A 12,389-nucleotide genomic window follows, 5' to 3' on the forward strand; every position below is an offset into this window, starting at 1 on the left:
ATCATATCTATTGCAATTATTCTCAGACAGCATTCCCTCTTTTTTGCTTTTATTATTAGTGCATTTATATAGTACTGCTCACCTGCTGTTCCATGTGTTCCATCGACACATACATGATCAGTTCCAAGCCTCTTGAAAAGCTCCTGTTGTGGTGAGGTCATGATGACTAGCATAAAATATGTCATCCAAAAGGTCCTCATTTTTTCTCTAAAAGAATGGCACTTTTTGGTGTTTAAAGAAGAGCAATGGGTTCTCCTTTTCACTATGCATCCTCTCAACCCAGAGTTGCACGCTCATAGTCATTATCATGCAGCCGCTCGGTCTTTGAGACTCTGGCATCCCTCATTATGTTGCGGAGACCCTGCTTGCTTAACAGGTTAATGCGGTGCAATGTCTCATCCACGTTGGACCGCACATTATCCAGTACTGCATCAATGGACACGCCTTCTCGCAGCTTGTCTTGAGAGAGTAGAGAAAAAGTGTATGTTAGTTGAAGCATAAGTAACTATTACCGAGCACGCAAGGAAGTGAAATGGGCACTGATGAATGTTTTTAATATCATTATTTAGAATTCCTTTAATTGAATAATGAGTTGCATTGCCTTACAAAAACCTTTTGCAATGGTGTGTGTCAAATAGTTCAAGCTGTTGCAATTTTTGTTCTTTTTAGGTCAGTTCTTTGCATGGACATGGTGCTATGCAGCCTTCAGCTGCTGAAGAGGCAAGATTACATTTCTGAATTACACTACACGATTACATTACATTTGAAGAGGCAAGATTACATATTTAAGTGTTTCAATGTTTGGTGTCATTGATAAACCGTCATAGGGATTATCTGCACCAGTGCTATCAGGTACGTAAGTGAAGAAATTTATTGTGTGTACCAAGTTTACAGCTAGGCTGCCAATTTCATCCTTCACTGTTGGTAACCTTGTCCGCACAAAAGACATTACTGAAGCATTGTGAAAGCATTGCACTGGACTGGACATGTGAAGATTGTGGTTCATATCCTACCCAGGGCAAAAATGTCTTCCACTTTTATTTCCTTTACTAAATATTGCCATTATTTACAATTTCTATCCTTCAGTTAGAACTTCATTTTCCAATTACATTCCATAGCAGAAGTTATTGCCACTTCCATAGTGGCATGCCACCATAGAAGGGCAAAACAGAGTCGGCAATCGAAAACGTGCAGCATTTCCAGATTAACTTAAATATAAACATCACTGTTACTGACTGCATTGATGGACATAATTTGATTAATGTCAATATAAAAATTTTCAATTAAAGCTTTCAGCAATTATTTATAGAGTTGATTTATCAGTCACTCATCCATATTTACGGAGCAGACACACCTGTGAACGTATGCTTTGAAGGCTATGCAGTCATGTGGGTTTTTGAGTTAAAGGCATTATTTCAGTCAAGTAGAGTACTGACTGGACACTTGAAGCTGTTTTACGAGTTCATGTCTAATACCCAGGGTGTCTACCAAGTTGACATTTCCAAATTCCCCGAGTGCCATAGCAAATTTCCCTGAGTGATGCAGAACTATGTTTTATATCAACACGGGCTGAAACCATATCACCTGATGCTGTCACTCTCTAGTAAGCACATGAAAAAAAAAAGCAACTTAATCCAATTTGAATACTAAGGAGCAGTGTTTATGTTATTCAAAAAGAGAATAGACAGCGGGGGTTATTAAAATGCACAGCAAATAAAGTGTCTTCGAAAACAATTGCAAATAGGGTCGGACATCATCAAATACGAATAAAAAGGAGATGCATACAAAGGCAAATATTTTCTAATATGAGCTATTTCTATCCACTGATAGCAACCTCAGTGGCATGAGGCCTGAACTCTCACAATTGAGATTCTGTCTCAACAGCTCGTAAGTCAACCTCAACAGTCCTGACATACTCTCAGCCCGCGCACAACGCCCGAGTGTTGTGTTGCATTGCTTCAACGAGTATTTTGGTTTGGATGAGACACACCTGCATATCGGCATCAGCCAAAACTTTACTTTTTGAGCTCGAGCTCTTTCAAAACGGCGGCAACAAGCTTCCTTTCTCGTTTATTCCTCAATGCGTAGATCACTTCTGTTTCTGTCCGCCCCAAGGACCATTTGAAGCATCTTAATCAGTTGCACAGCCCACGACCGATTTTTCGAGCTCCCTAGGGGCTGCGAAAACGTCTGAAAAATCGGCCAGTTGGAAAAAAATAAATGCATGTCATTTACTGCCCTTAGGGGCAGTAATGTCATTTACAAGGAATGACATTTCCTGATAATGCCATTTCTTTGGTGTCACACGGTAAAAGGTAAGGACATTTTCGAAAATGACATTTACAAACAAATGAGTTCGCCAAACTCATTTGCATTCGTTTGGAACTGAATGTGTATCCTCGACACCACAAGTTTACCAGTGTTTTGCAAACAGTACATGCTTCTTTTTTGTTTTAACAAGAAATAACTGTTATTCTATCCATTTTATTACCTAATTATTGATTTAACGACATTAAAGTCCATTACGTGCGTAAATTCAGAAAACTACTCTCAGTTTAGTGACCAGACAGCCCTCTTTCGCTGCAGCAGTTGTGTTGGTTCTCACCGGAGAATCGGCCGCGACCACTTCAATTGACTTGGCGTAAAAGCGTGCGCGTGTTTTCCTTTGGCACGCTCCAAGAATGAGGATATTAGAAGCTCGCATGCACATCAGAACGGCGATGACATGCAACTTCCCTTCTCTTACCACTTTAGCAGATGTAGCGGACGAACGTATCGTTCTCTTCGCCCTGTTGCTTGCCTTAGCTGGATTCGACTTCGTTGGCAATGTCGACAAGTTAGTGATCAAACGCTACGGTTTGAAAGCAACGATCACATATTCTAGTGGAATTTAGCATATTGGAAAATAATTATTGGACAAAAGTGGGTTTGAGGCGTGTTTTTTTTACTATCGTCATTGTCATCATTTTCAAATGACAGTTTTCGCCGTGTGACAGCGCACTGTGATAATGACATTAATCGCAAGAAATGTCATTTGTTGGAAATGACATTAGATTTGCCATGTGACGGGGTATAAGCCTAATTATCGTGATCGTTCCAATCATGTTTTATTCACATAGCTGATTCATGAGCGTTCAAAATATTTAGGTACCATAGGTGCCACTATTCTTTTCATATTCATCCAAGCGTATTATACAACAGTGTAACTTATATATGCAAGACCAACATGAGACATTCTTTTTCTCCAGCAATGTGCTTGCAGTTTATTTTGCCTGCTAGAATGTGCGGCTCATGAAAATTTTTTTTACTGAAGTTTAGTGCCCTGAAATAGGTAAGTACGACATTTTAGGATAAGTGTATAAACATGCACAATCGCATTTCACGATGCTGACCCAAGTTAAGATAGATGCATCTTATACAATGAGTTATATACACATATTTTTTCTTTGAAGGTTGTGAAAAGAGGGGGAAAGGGGGTGACTTGTACAACAGTTCAAATTATAGTCCAGAAAGTATGGCACATGGTTTGTGAGCCCTACATATGGTAGAGTAAAATACAACTTGAGCTGATGAAAGTTTCACATGGAAAGCACATCTGCTATGGATGACCTACAGTAGTGGTGAGAGGTCGCAGTTTCATCAATGTCTGTGATACTTGCACATCAGTTTCAGCAAAATGGCAGACATAATTATGTACAATGCACCTTAATTAATCCGAAGTGGAAATTATTCCAGCTTACTGCTATTTTGAGACATTGAATCCCACTAGGATCATAAGTCATACCAATCCAGTTAACTGCAAGCCTGAAAAATAAAGCAGAAAGAGAAAAAGCCACAGTCTGCTGCGTGGCCTACAGTGCACCAGGAGGCACTACACCTTCCTGCTTGGTACATGAAGTGATGCAAACAAGTATAAAATAACTAAAGTCGTTGCCTTCAATAAGAATAGCCATATAGGTCAAATATAGGCCACTGGCTGTGCCAAGGTAGTTGTTACCACTGTGAAATTGGAGAACGGTTCCCTTTTTTCTCTCTCTCTCTGAACTCTTCAGGCATTGATACAATGTAGCAAAATGATAAACATGTTTATGATGTCTTTAACTATAATGCCCTGCAGTCAGTAAAGGTGGCCTCGAATTATGTGGAAATCATGAATTTCAAATGCACTAACATGTGCTCCAATTTCATTGCATGGTCTGGCATGAGTATTGCCTTGTATTTGGGATGTTGAAAACTCAACAACCACTCTTTATGTATTATAAAGCAGAGCAAAAGCGGTTTCTTACCAGCAATAGCAGTTCTTTCTGACTTGGACAGAAAAACACGACCCAGTTCAAAGTCGTGGCCTCTGTGCTTGAATTGGAAAACCACATACATACCTGTGTTGTCTTCAGTCACAGCCATTGCCGCAAAACATCTTTTTCCACACTTAACACTTGAAGGCCGCTTCAGCTTTTGTTTACTTGTAGCTGTGGAAAAAGATACCCTGGTGGTTTATTCTAACTTAAGCACTGGACTTCCAGCACATGCTTAATGGTGGTTCTACAACCCCATTTACACCATTTAGCTACTATTCAACTTGCCTGAAACCTGGCTACGTGAACGGCGCAAAGGTGCGGTATTTTCACGCTTTCAGGTCAACGCAGCGTTTTCAGCAGGGGTATGAGAAGAAGACTTAAATATAGGAAACAAATAGTGAACGTGCAAGTAATTCAGTTTGAGATGGATCATCTACTAGACTTTTCAAATATTGAGTAATATTTGCAGTAATGCAATGGATTGCCCGAGGTCAATGCATTGCATGCAGCATTTCAAGGGCACTTGGTTTGTCTCTAAACAAGAACACAAAACAAATCTGCGTTTTTACATGCCAATACCATGATCTGATTATCAGGCATGCCTCTCTCAGTAAAAATTCGTCCTGGCTGTCAACACCAATCGAAGCAATTACTATATGCAATGCTAACAGGGTACGGTGACAAAAGCAGCATTCATAGCAAGCACAATGGCATGCGCTAAGACCCATTGACCACTGGAAGGCACACAGTTTGCATTGCATACATGTTCTTGCACGTGGTTCAGAACTGTATGGCAATTTGTGATCCTTTAAGTACAGAAACTAACTTCTGTGCACACTTGTGATGGTTGTTGACTTGTGAAAAGAGGGGGAGGTTACTTGTGCCAGGTTCAAATTATTGTCTGGAAAATATCGTATATGGTTTGTGAACCCTGCATATAGTAGAATAATATGCAAGTAAAAGTGATGAAAGCTTCACATGGAAAGCAGATCTGCTGTGATCTTATGCACTCATACAGCAGTGCTTCATCAGTTATCAAAAACCCGTACGAATGATCTCGGAAACAATCGCCAATCGTACCAATATATTAACACCAAGCTTCCTGCGACTGCTTGCAGCCTATATCACAATCAACAAAAGCTAATTTCATGGCACACTACCCTAACCATTGGCCCTAATCAGCACCGTTTCATCAGGTCGGTTGGGTATCAGCAACTAAAGCTACAGTTAGCTGATGAATCGACTCATATCTATTGGCAGAGGCCAGCAAACCACCTTGTAACAAAAGAGTGCATGGAATGGTAGCAATGTTGTTTGCGTCCACCACTGCCATCTTTGCATCCATTTGTGCTATGGCCCCTCCTTCTGGACGCCGTTCATAGCCTCGCGGCAGTCTCTTGTCGAGCTTCTTGCATCGTTATCGGGTGTAATACACTTGTGCATATGCCATAGTGCATATGAAAGCACATGCGTCATTTGCAATGCACATAAGACATTCACCTTCACTTCTTTTGTTATGTGTGACAGAGCGAATTGTTTTAGTGCAGTTGTAATTTCTTGCCTCTCCGACGCCTAGGCACACAGCTGCTTTCATCAGCCCACAAAACATTTATTTAATTATTTACAAAGGCTTTCTACCTACTTAAATAAAAGTATTTGCAACATACTGGCATGGTACCAATTGGCTGGTTCTGGGTGTTAAAATTTTCTTAAATGTGTAAGCATCTCTATGTTTACCAAACGTCCATCACGCAAGATAAAAATGTGGGCCGATCCCAGAGATAGTGCAATACTGGGCCGACCCACGGCGGAGGTGAACAGCCTTCAAGCACTCAACAAAGTGAAAAGTGCATACAATATAGATAGAGCATGCAGCAGCGAGTGGCTTTACCTTTGTTCTGCCTGTCGCTACCACGAGATCGAAGCAGCGCTCGCAAATCTCTCAGCACACACCGCACCATGCCCCTTTCGCAGATCGCTTTCAAGATATGGGCCCGCTCTTCAAGGCAAAGCGATGAGAACACGGCGTTCAAGATATGGTCCACGCAGCGCATAATGGTTTGACGTAGATGGATAAGGCACTAAAGAGCAGTATCAGCTTGTAATGATCAGAACGTCATCAGCACACCTGGTGCTGCCGTCTGCAGCAGTCCGTGTTGCTGCGACGCTGCTGTTTATACCGGTCATATTAACTTCCATAACACTTTTTTTTGTTCAAGTACTCTAAAGAGCCCAGGAGGCATAGGGGTGGGGGATGTTACGATTGGCCAGCGGGGATAGTGACCTTCTGGCTTCACTGCAATGAATCGCTTCGTGAAGCCAACAACACGCCCCCTTCGAATAGCCCTTCGGAGCCAGTAAGGCTAGACACGTTTGGCGGACAGGTTTGTTAGCTGGTTCGCTGTCACCTTCAGGGACCAATTGGAGCAAGAAAACTCCTGGAAATGTTTGTTCTATGGCGTTCCCCCATGTACTCTGGTAAAAGTCACAGTCATGACAGATTCAGCAGCTAACTGCAGAGTCAGCTCAGGAACCAAGACGTGCCAGCTTGAGTCAAGCGTGACAACACCTGTCTATGAGGCCCCACTCATTTTGGTGTGTTCAGTAAAACAAAAGTGCAAGAGAGTGTGTGAACCTTCGCCCTCAAAGGCGGGTACTTCGACGACTTTGGACGCTTTGGTTGGATGAAGGTTGGATGGCAGCTTTCCCTGGCCTAGGGTTCTAGTAAGGACAGAGAGTGTTTAAGCATTTTCGGCTGTTCAGTGTGCATTTCAGTCATGCTAGACTGATCAGATGTAATGTTCTCCACCCTTCATGTAGATATTGTAAATAAATCCCCTACTCCTCATTCTTAATGAGAACAAGTTCCTCCCTTCAACAACATCCTTAGCATGAATGAGTCGAACAATGGTATGGGCCAGGTACCCTTTTCATGGCAGACACCAACTCTTACAGGGATTACAATGAAAGGAGCAAAAAATACCAAAAGTACACAACTAAACAAGAAATATGAATTGGAAGAACATGAATTAGTGCAAAAAAATGACTTATTACAGGGTATATACAGTGTGTGAAAAAAACATAGTAATGACAAGGTTCAAGGTTCCTAAAATACTTGACTTGTCACAATGAGCTGTTTCACATTACAAAACAATGGAAAAAAATTTAAGTATAGATTCCTAAACAGGAAAGCAAAATTGCATATTAAATAAGAACATCAAGAAATGCAACTGGAACAGAACAGCAAGGTAAGAGGTAGTTCAGATATCTAGGAACAACTTCAAATTATGTACAAATGAGTCGTGTCAGATAGCGAGGAGGAGAGGTGAGTGGAAAAACGGATTAGTGTGGGCGAAGATGGGTGCGATTTTAAGTTGGTGATCAAGCCGTCAAGACACGCGTCACAAGCTAGTCTGATATTTAGAGTAACGTGGGACAACCGATTGGAGTAAAGTTTATGAAAGAAGGACAATATTGTCAGAAGCCTGCGTATATTGAGAGGAGCTAAATTAATTTAATATTTGATTTCCGTAACTCTAGATGTATGCGGGTAGTTTCTTGTGATGAAGCGAGCAACCTTATTTTGCAAGGACTAGTTTGTGTTCGAGGTAGGCCTCGACACAAACTAGAGTCAGAGTCAAGTAAGCGAGAAATTTTGTCTTGGAGTTAGCCGAGTGCAAATAGTGCCTTATGAAGCCAAGTGATCTGGTTGCTTTAGTAGAGTTTGCCGTTTTTACACTCTGCTAAGCAGCTGAGCGGAAGCACGAATGCACATGCGCCCTCCGCTTAGGTGCAAGCGGGCTGGCGGAGTCAGAAACACGGTCCGCTTACAAGCTGCCTGAGCAGAAGGTTGCTGCCATTTTTTCCTAGCAAGGGTGGTCGATGCACACACCCACTCTGGCTCGTGCATTGAGGCACCTTGCCTGTCTTGCTCTTTACAAGATAGATTTGCACAGACGAAGACTTATGTCTGCTAGAAGGTGCGCATGCCGACCCATTTGAAAACCTCGCAGCGCGGGAGTATGTGATGCACGCTGTGCAGCAGGTTAGCATCAGAAAGTACCAGATTGGATGCAAAATGCAAGCTCGCTGGCTATCACGTGGCATTCCCCAAGATGCATTCCAAGATGGGGTTTATTTTCCAGTGGATAAAATGGACCGGTAACGCATTACAAGTTCATGTTTAGATGCTTTATGGACAAATAAGCTATATGTTTTCGTTTTACTTATAAGTTGCCGACTATGTAAATTTCATAAGTTGCCGAAAAGATGCCGATTATGTAAGTTTCATCTTTCCAATAACGTAAATTTTTATGAGAATAAACAATGTTGTCTTTTTCTAAAATTGATGGGAACCTTATTTCTGGATCAACCCTCGTATGTCTATCATGTCATTAATGTAAATGTCGAAGGGGACCTAAAATGATGCCCTGTGGGACACCTAACAATATTGCCCTGTCGAAGGAAATACTATTTCCAATGACAATGTATTGCCTGCAATCAAGCAGATACGAACACAACAAAATGTGTCATTCCGTGTACACCGTTGGCAGCGAACTCTGTTAATAAAATCTTGTGTTGCATTGTCAAAAGCCTTGCTGTAGTCAATAAATATCCGGACTACTAGGTTTCATTTTTCTAGCTTCTTGATTAACGCCTGCTGAACAAGCAGTGCAGTTTCGGTAGAGCAGGTCATCAAAGCTGTTTCTCCATCGCCAGGGTTCGTGTCATGCTCTCCAACCATGATTCCTCACTCCTTTGTGCCCTCCAGAGGGGCACGGTCATGGCCCCCCAAACAAGGGGCTTAAATCACCACAGCAATTAAATTGAAATTTTTTGCTTTTAACATGCTTCAATGCAATACATTGCATAAGCTTCCCTGCTTAACTCAACTGTAATGCGGCAGAGGTGACTTAAGGAACACTTTCTAGACATGCCAAACAATATGTGCATTCTGGTCGGAACTACACCTGACTTAACATTCCGACACGTCGGCATGTGGATGGCCCTTGTGCAGTTTAAGAGCACGAATACGCATGCTGGTTGTGGCTTGAGGAAATGTGATTGCTTAAACAAGTTTCAATGCCAATGCCCTAGACTGAGCTTCACCGCAATGCAGTTGTGTTATGCACTGGAGCTTCCGTGATGTATTGCGGTCCATCACTGCAGCAACGTCAGAACCTGCTTTGAATGGGTGTCAGGTGAGTTATTAGATGTCTCGGTGCTCATATTGTGACAGATGACGGCACATGTGCGCATGTATAGCCGGGAACATGTGCAAGGCTGTGTTGCAGTCTCGTATACGGAGCTTGCATATGGGCGAAGCAAGGGCCCAAATCACCACAACCCTGCCGGAAATAGCCCTAAATCCCTGCCTGTACACTTCTTAAGGGTCTCGGCGCTTTTACCGTAACCGGAGATTGCACATATAATAGTATATTTTCAAAACTTAGCTCATTGGAACATCTTCCTGTTCATGCTACGCACACAAAAATGAGGAATAAGAGAAAAATTATGCAGATCCCACACCCTGTGGGAATTGATGTAAATGAAGCTTTCCATGCTGGATGCTCTGATTGACGATAATTAGCAGTGTTGACGGCTAAAGCTTAATTTCTTTAACATTTAGGCTAACATGAGATTGGCGAATTGATGTTAAACGTTACCTTGTTACCTTGTAGGCACCACTGCTGTTTGCCTGCGCAATAGGCAGAACACACAGGGAGGGGTATTTGCATGAGGCATTGTGGGCCATATATTATAACTCCTGAGAAGGTTGAGTGTTGTCATTTCCTCATATGGCACATCGCGCTATGGCGGAAGTATTAAACTTGGATTGTGGGGCTGTACGTGCCAAAACGACACTCAGATTATGAAGCACAGCATAGTGGCAGACTCCAGATTAATTTTGACACCGTGATGTTCATTAATGTGTCCCAAAATCTAAGTGCAAATGGGTTTTCTATTTTGCCCCTGTCGAAATGTGGCTCCCGCGATTGGGATCAAATCCATGACCTCTCGCAATGCCATAGCAGCAGAACTAATGCGGCGGACACAGAAGTGTTGATTTGACGGTCAACCACTTCTGTAGTGTTTCCTGGACGCTGCGGTGCGTTTTAATTAATGCGGCTCTGCTTCTGCACGCCCTGTGTGAGTTGCTCGCTTGACATATTTGCATGGTGTTTATTTTTTCAGAAATAGCAGCAACATATTGCACTGTGCCTTGAACATAAGCACCCCGCAACCGCTGTTGTATGTTAGTGGAGTTTCCTTGCCTTCTCACGTCACTTCCCCCATCTTATATGGGAACTGCGTCTTCTCCCTCTTCTCTCTACAGTTCTATCCGTGTCCCCTCTGGCCTCGCACGTAAGCATTGCAGTTTCTTCAGTGCTTCCGAAAGGAGTCACGGATAATTGCAGCTGTCAGGTGGCTAATGTGACAACAGCCAGGGAGCTCCAGAGGGCATTGTGCACATTCGATGCGGTGGGGTGAAAACAAGCTTCTCCCATCTCCTTTCCTCTCTTACTTGTGCCTGTCATGTATATACACACTCTGAACACCCTCCTCCCCCCTCCGACGTGGTGTGTGTGACATCAGCAGCTGGAGTGGGAAAGTGAAAGGAAGAGACAAAGAAAGCTTCACTTTAAAACAAAATGCGTAAAGGTTTCTATGCTTACCCAATGAAAAAACTCGTCCGTCACGTAAGATGATTGCTTTCAAGATAAGGCCCGCATGAGCGAGCGAATTGTAATATCGGGCCTGTGCAGCCGCGCCATAAGCAGCGGCCGCTAATGTACAGTTGATAATGGTTTGCATCGAGAGGAGGCAGCATCATTGACATCTACGTATGACGTCTACCTAACGTGACACTGTTCAATTACGTCACGTAGAACAGCACGCATTGGCCAATGCTGATCTTCCATGAAGCAGCAACATCATCCAAACGCACCATGATGTAAAAGGAGTGAAGAGTGCCACTACTGGCCTCTGCTTCATACTCATGCTGGTCTTGGTTTAACATTTTGGTGTTGCATCTGCGCTTCTCCATTTCATGATTTTTTCGTGGCATTTCTCGCAATTATATGAAACGCAGCAGCATATGACGACAAAACAGTAGGTGATCAGTAGCAAATGCTTATGCATCATTTAGATAACTCCGACAGGATACTCTGCATGTAATTTTATCTTTTTCCACTTTCAGTATGCTTCAGCGCTATGGTATGCTTGACCGCGTAACCTTGCTATGTCCAGTGTTTGTGACCCTTTCCCACTGTTGGTATACAGTGAAAGCTCGTTGATTCGAACTTCAATAATTCGAATTTATGGATAATTAGAACTGTACGATCTGGTCCGACCAAGCTCCACAGAAGTCTATGTATAAAAAAGTCCGTTAATTCGAACGCGAGAAGGTTCCTTCACGGATAATTCAAACTATGCTCGCCTGGCACATGGCCAGAGAAATGCGCCTACTGCCTACACACAAGGCTGTATTGCCTCCGAAACGGAGAGAATGGCGAGAGAAGGCAAAATGGGAAAAAACTCTAACCGACGCGGGGTCAGCCAGAAGGCAACGGCGGCTGCCGCCTCTCCGTTCTACGTAACCTTCGAGACTTCTTGCCCATTGCGAATCTCGGAGACTTTGCAAATCTTGTACAGCTGCTAATGTTGTGCGGAGATGGCACGGCAAGCTCCAAAACACAGCGAATCAAGCACGTCGCAGCTGCGCTTGCAATCAAGAACCAACGAATCAGGGCCTTCGCCACCTTCACATGTTCAGCGTCTTTGTCTCGGCAGTCTTCATCGGTTGTGCACCTCTGTTTTCAGCTTAGGAGTATCGGCCGTCGCGATTCAAGCCACGGCTAACGTTCGTTTCGGTGGACATCGGTGGTGTGGCACAGTCGGACCCAGAGCTTCGACTTGAAGATGGCGTGTGGCCATTTGGCGTGTGCCGCGGCACACGCCAAATTTTTGACATGCCCTACTGCTTCCAAATCGCAGTGTACTGTTGCCCTCCTTCACTTTCGTTAGTTCGAACTTTGGTTAATTCGAACTGAAGCGGCTTCCCCTCGCGGTTCGAATTAACGAGCTTTT

The 12,389-nt window shown here is 43.1% G+C and overlaps 1 protein-coding gene across 6 annotated transcripts in view; it reads left to right on the forward strand.

Moving 5' to 3' along the window:
- Positions 1–12,389, forward strand: part of LOC135916952 (uncharacterized) — a 50,933-nt gene that overhangs the window by 35,918 nt on the left and 2,626 nt on the right. For 2 of the 6 annotated variants that reach the window (XR_011510512.1, XM_070530459.1), the window contains exon 8: positions 6,273–8,995. The exons of 2 other annotated variants lie outside the window; for them this stretch is intronic. The gene's annotated coding sequence lies outside the window, so the exon portion shown is untranslated. Of the gene's footprint in view, positions 1–669; positions 834–6,272; positions 8,996–9,017; positions 9,193–12,389 lie in introns of those variants that run through there. 2 more of the 6 variants (XM_070530462.1, XM_070530460.1) reach the window with 2 other exon arrangements.

Source organism: Dermacentor albipictus, unplaced genomic scaffold (assembly GCF_038994185.2).
Source record: "Dermacentor albipictus isolate Rhodes 1998 colony unplaced genomic scaffold, USDA_Dalb.pri_finalv2 scaffold_133, whole genome shotgun sequence".
Lineage (NCBI taxonomy): Eukaryota > Metazoa > Arthropoda > Arachnida > Ixodida > Ixodidae > Dermacentor > Dermacentor albipictus.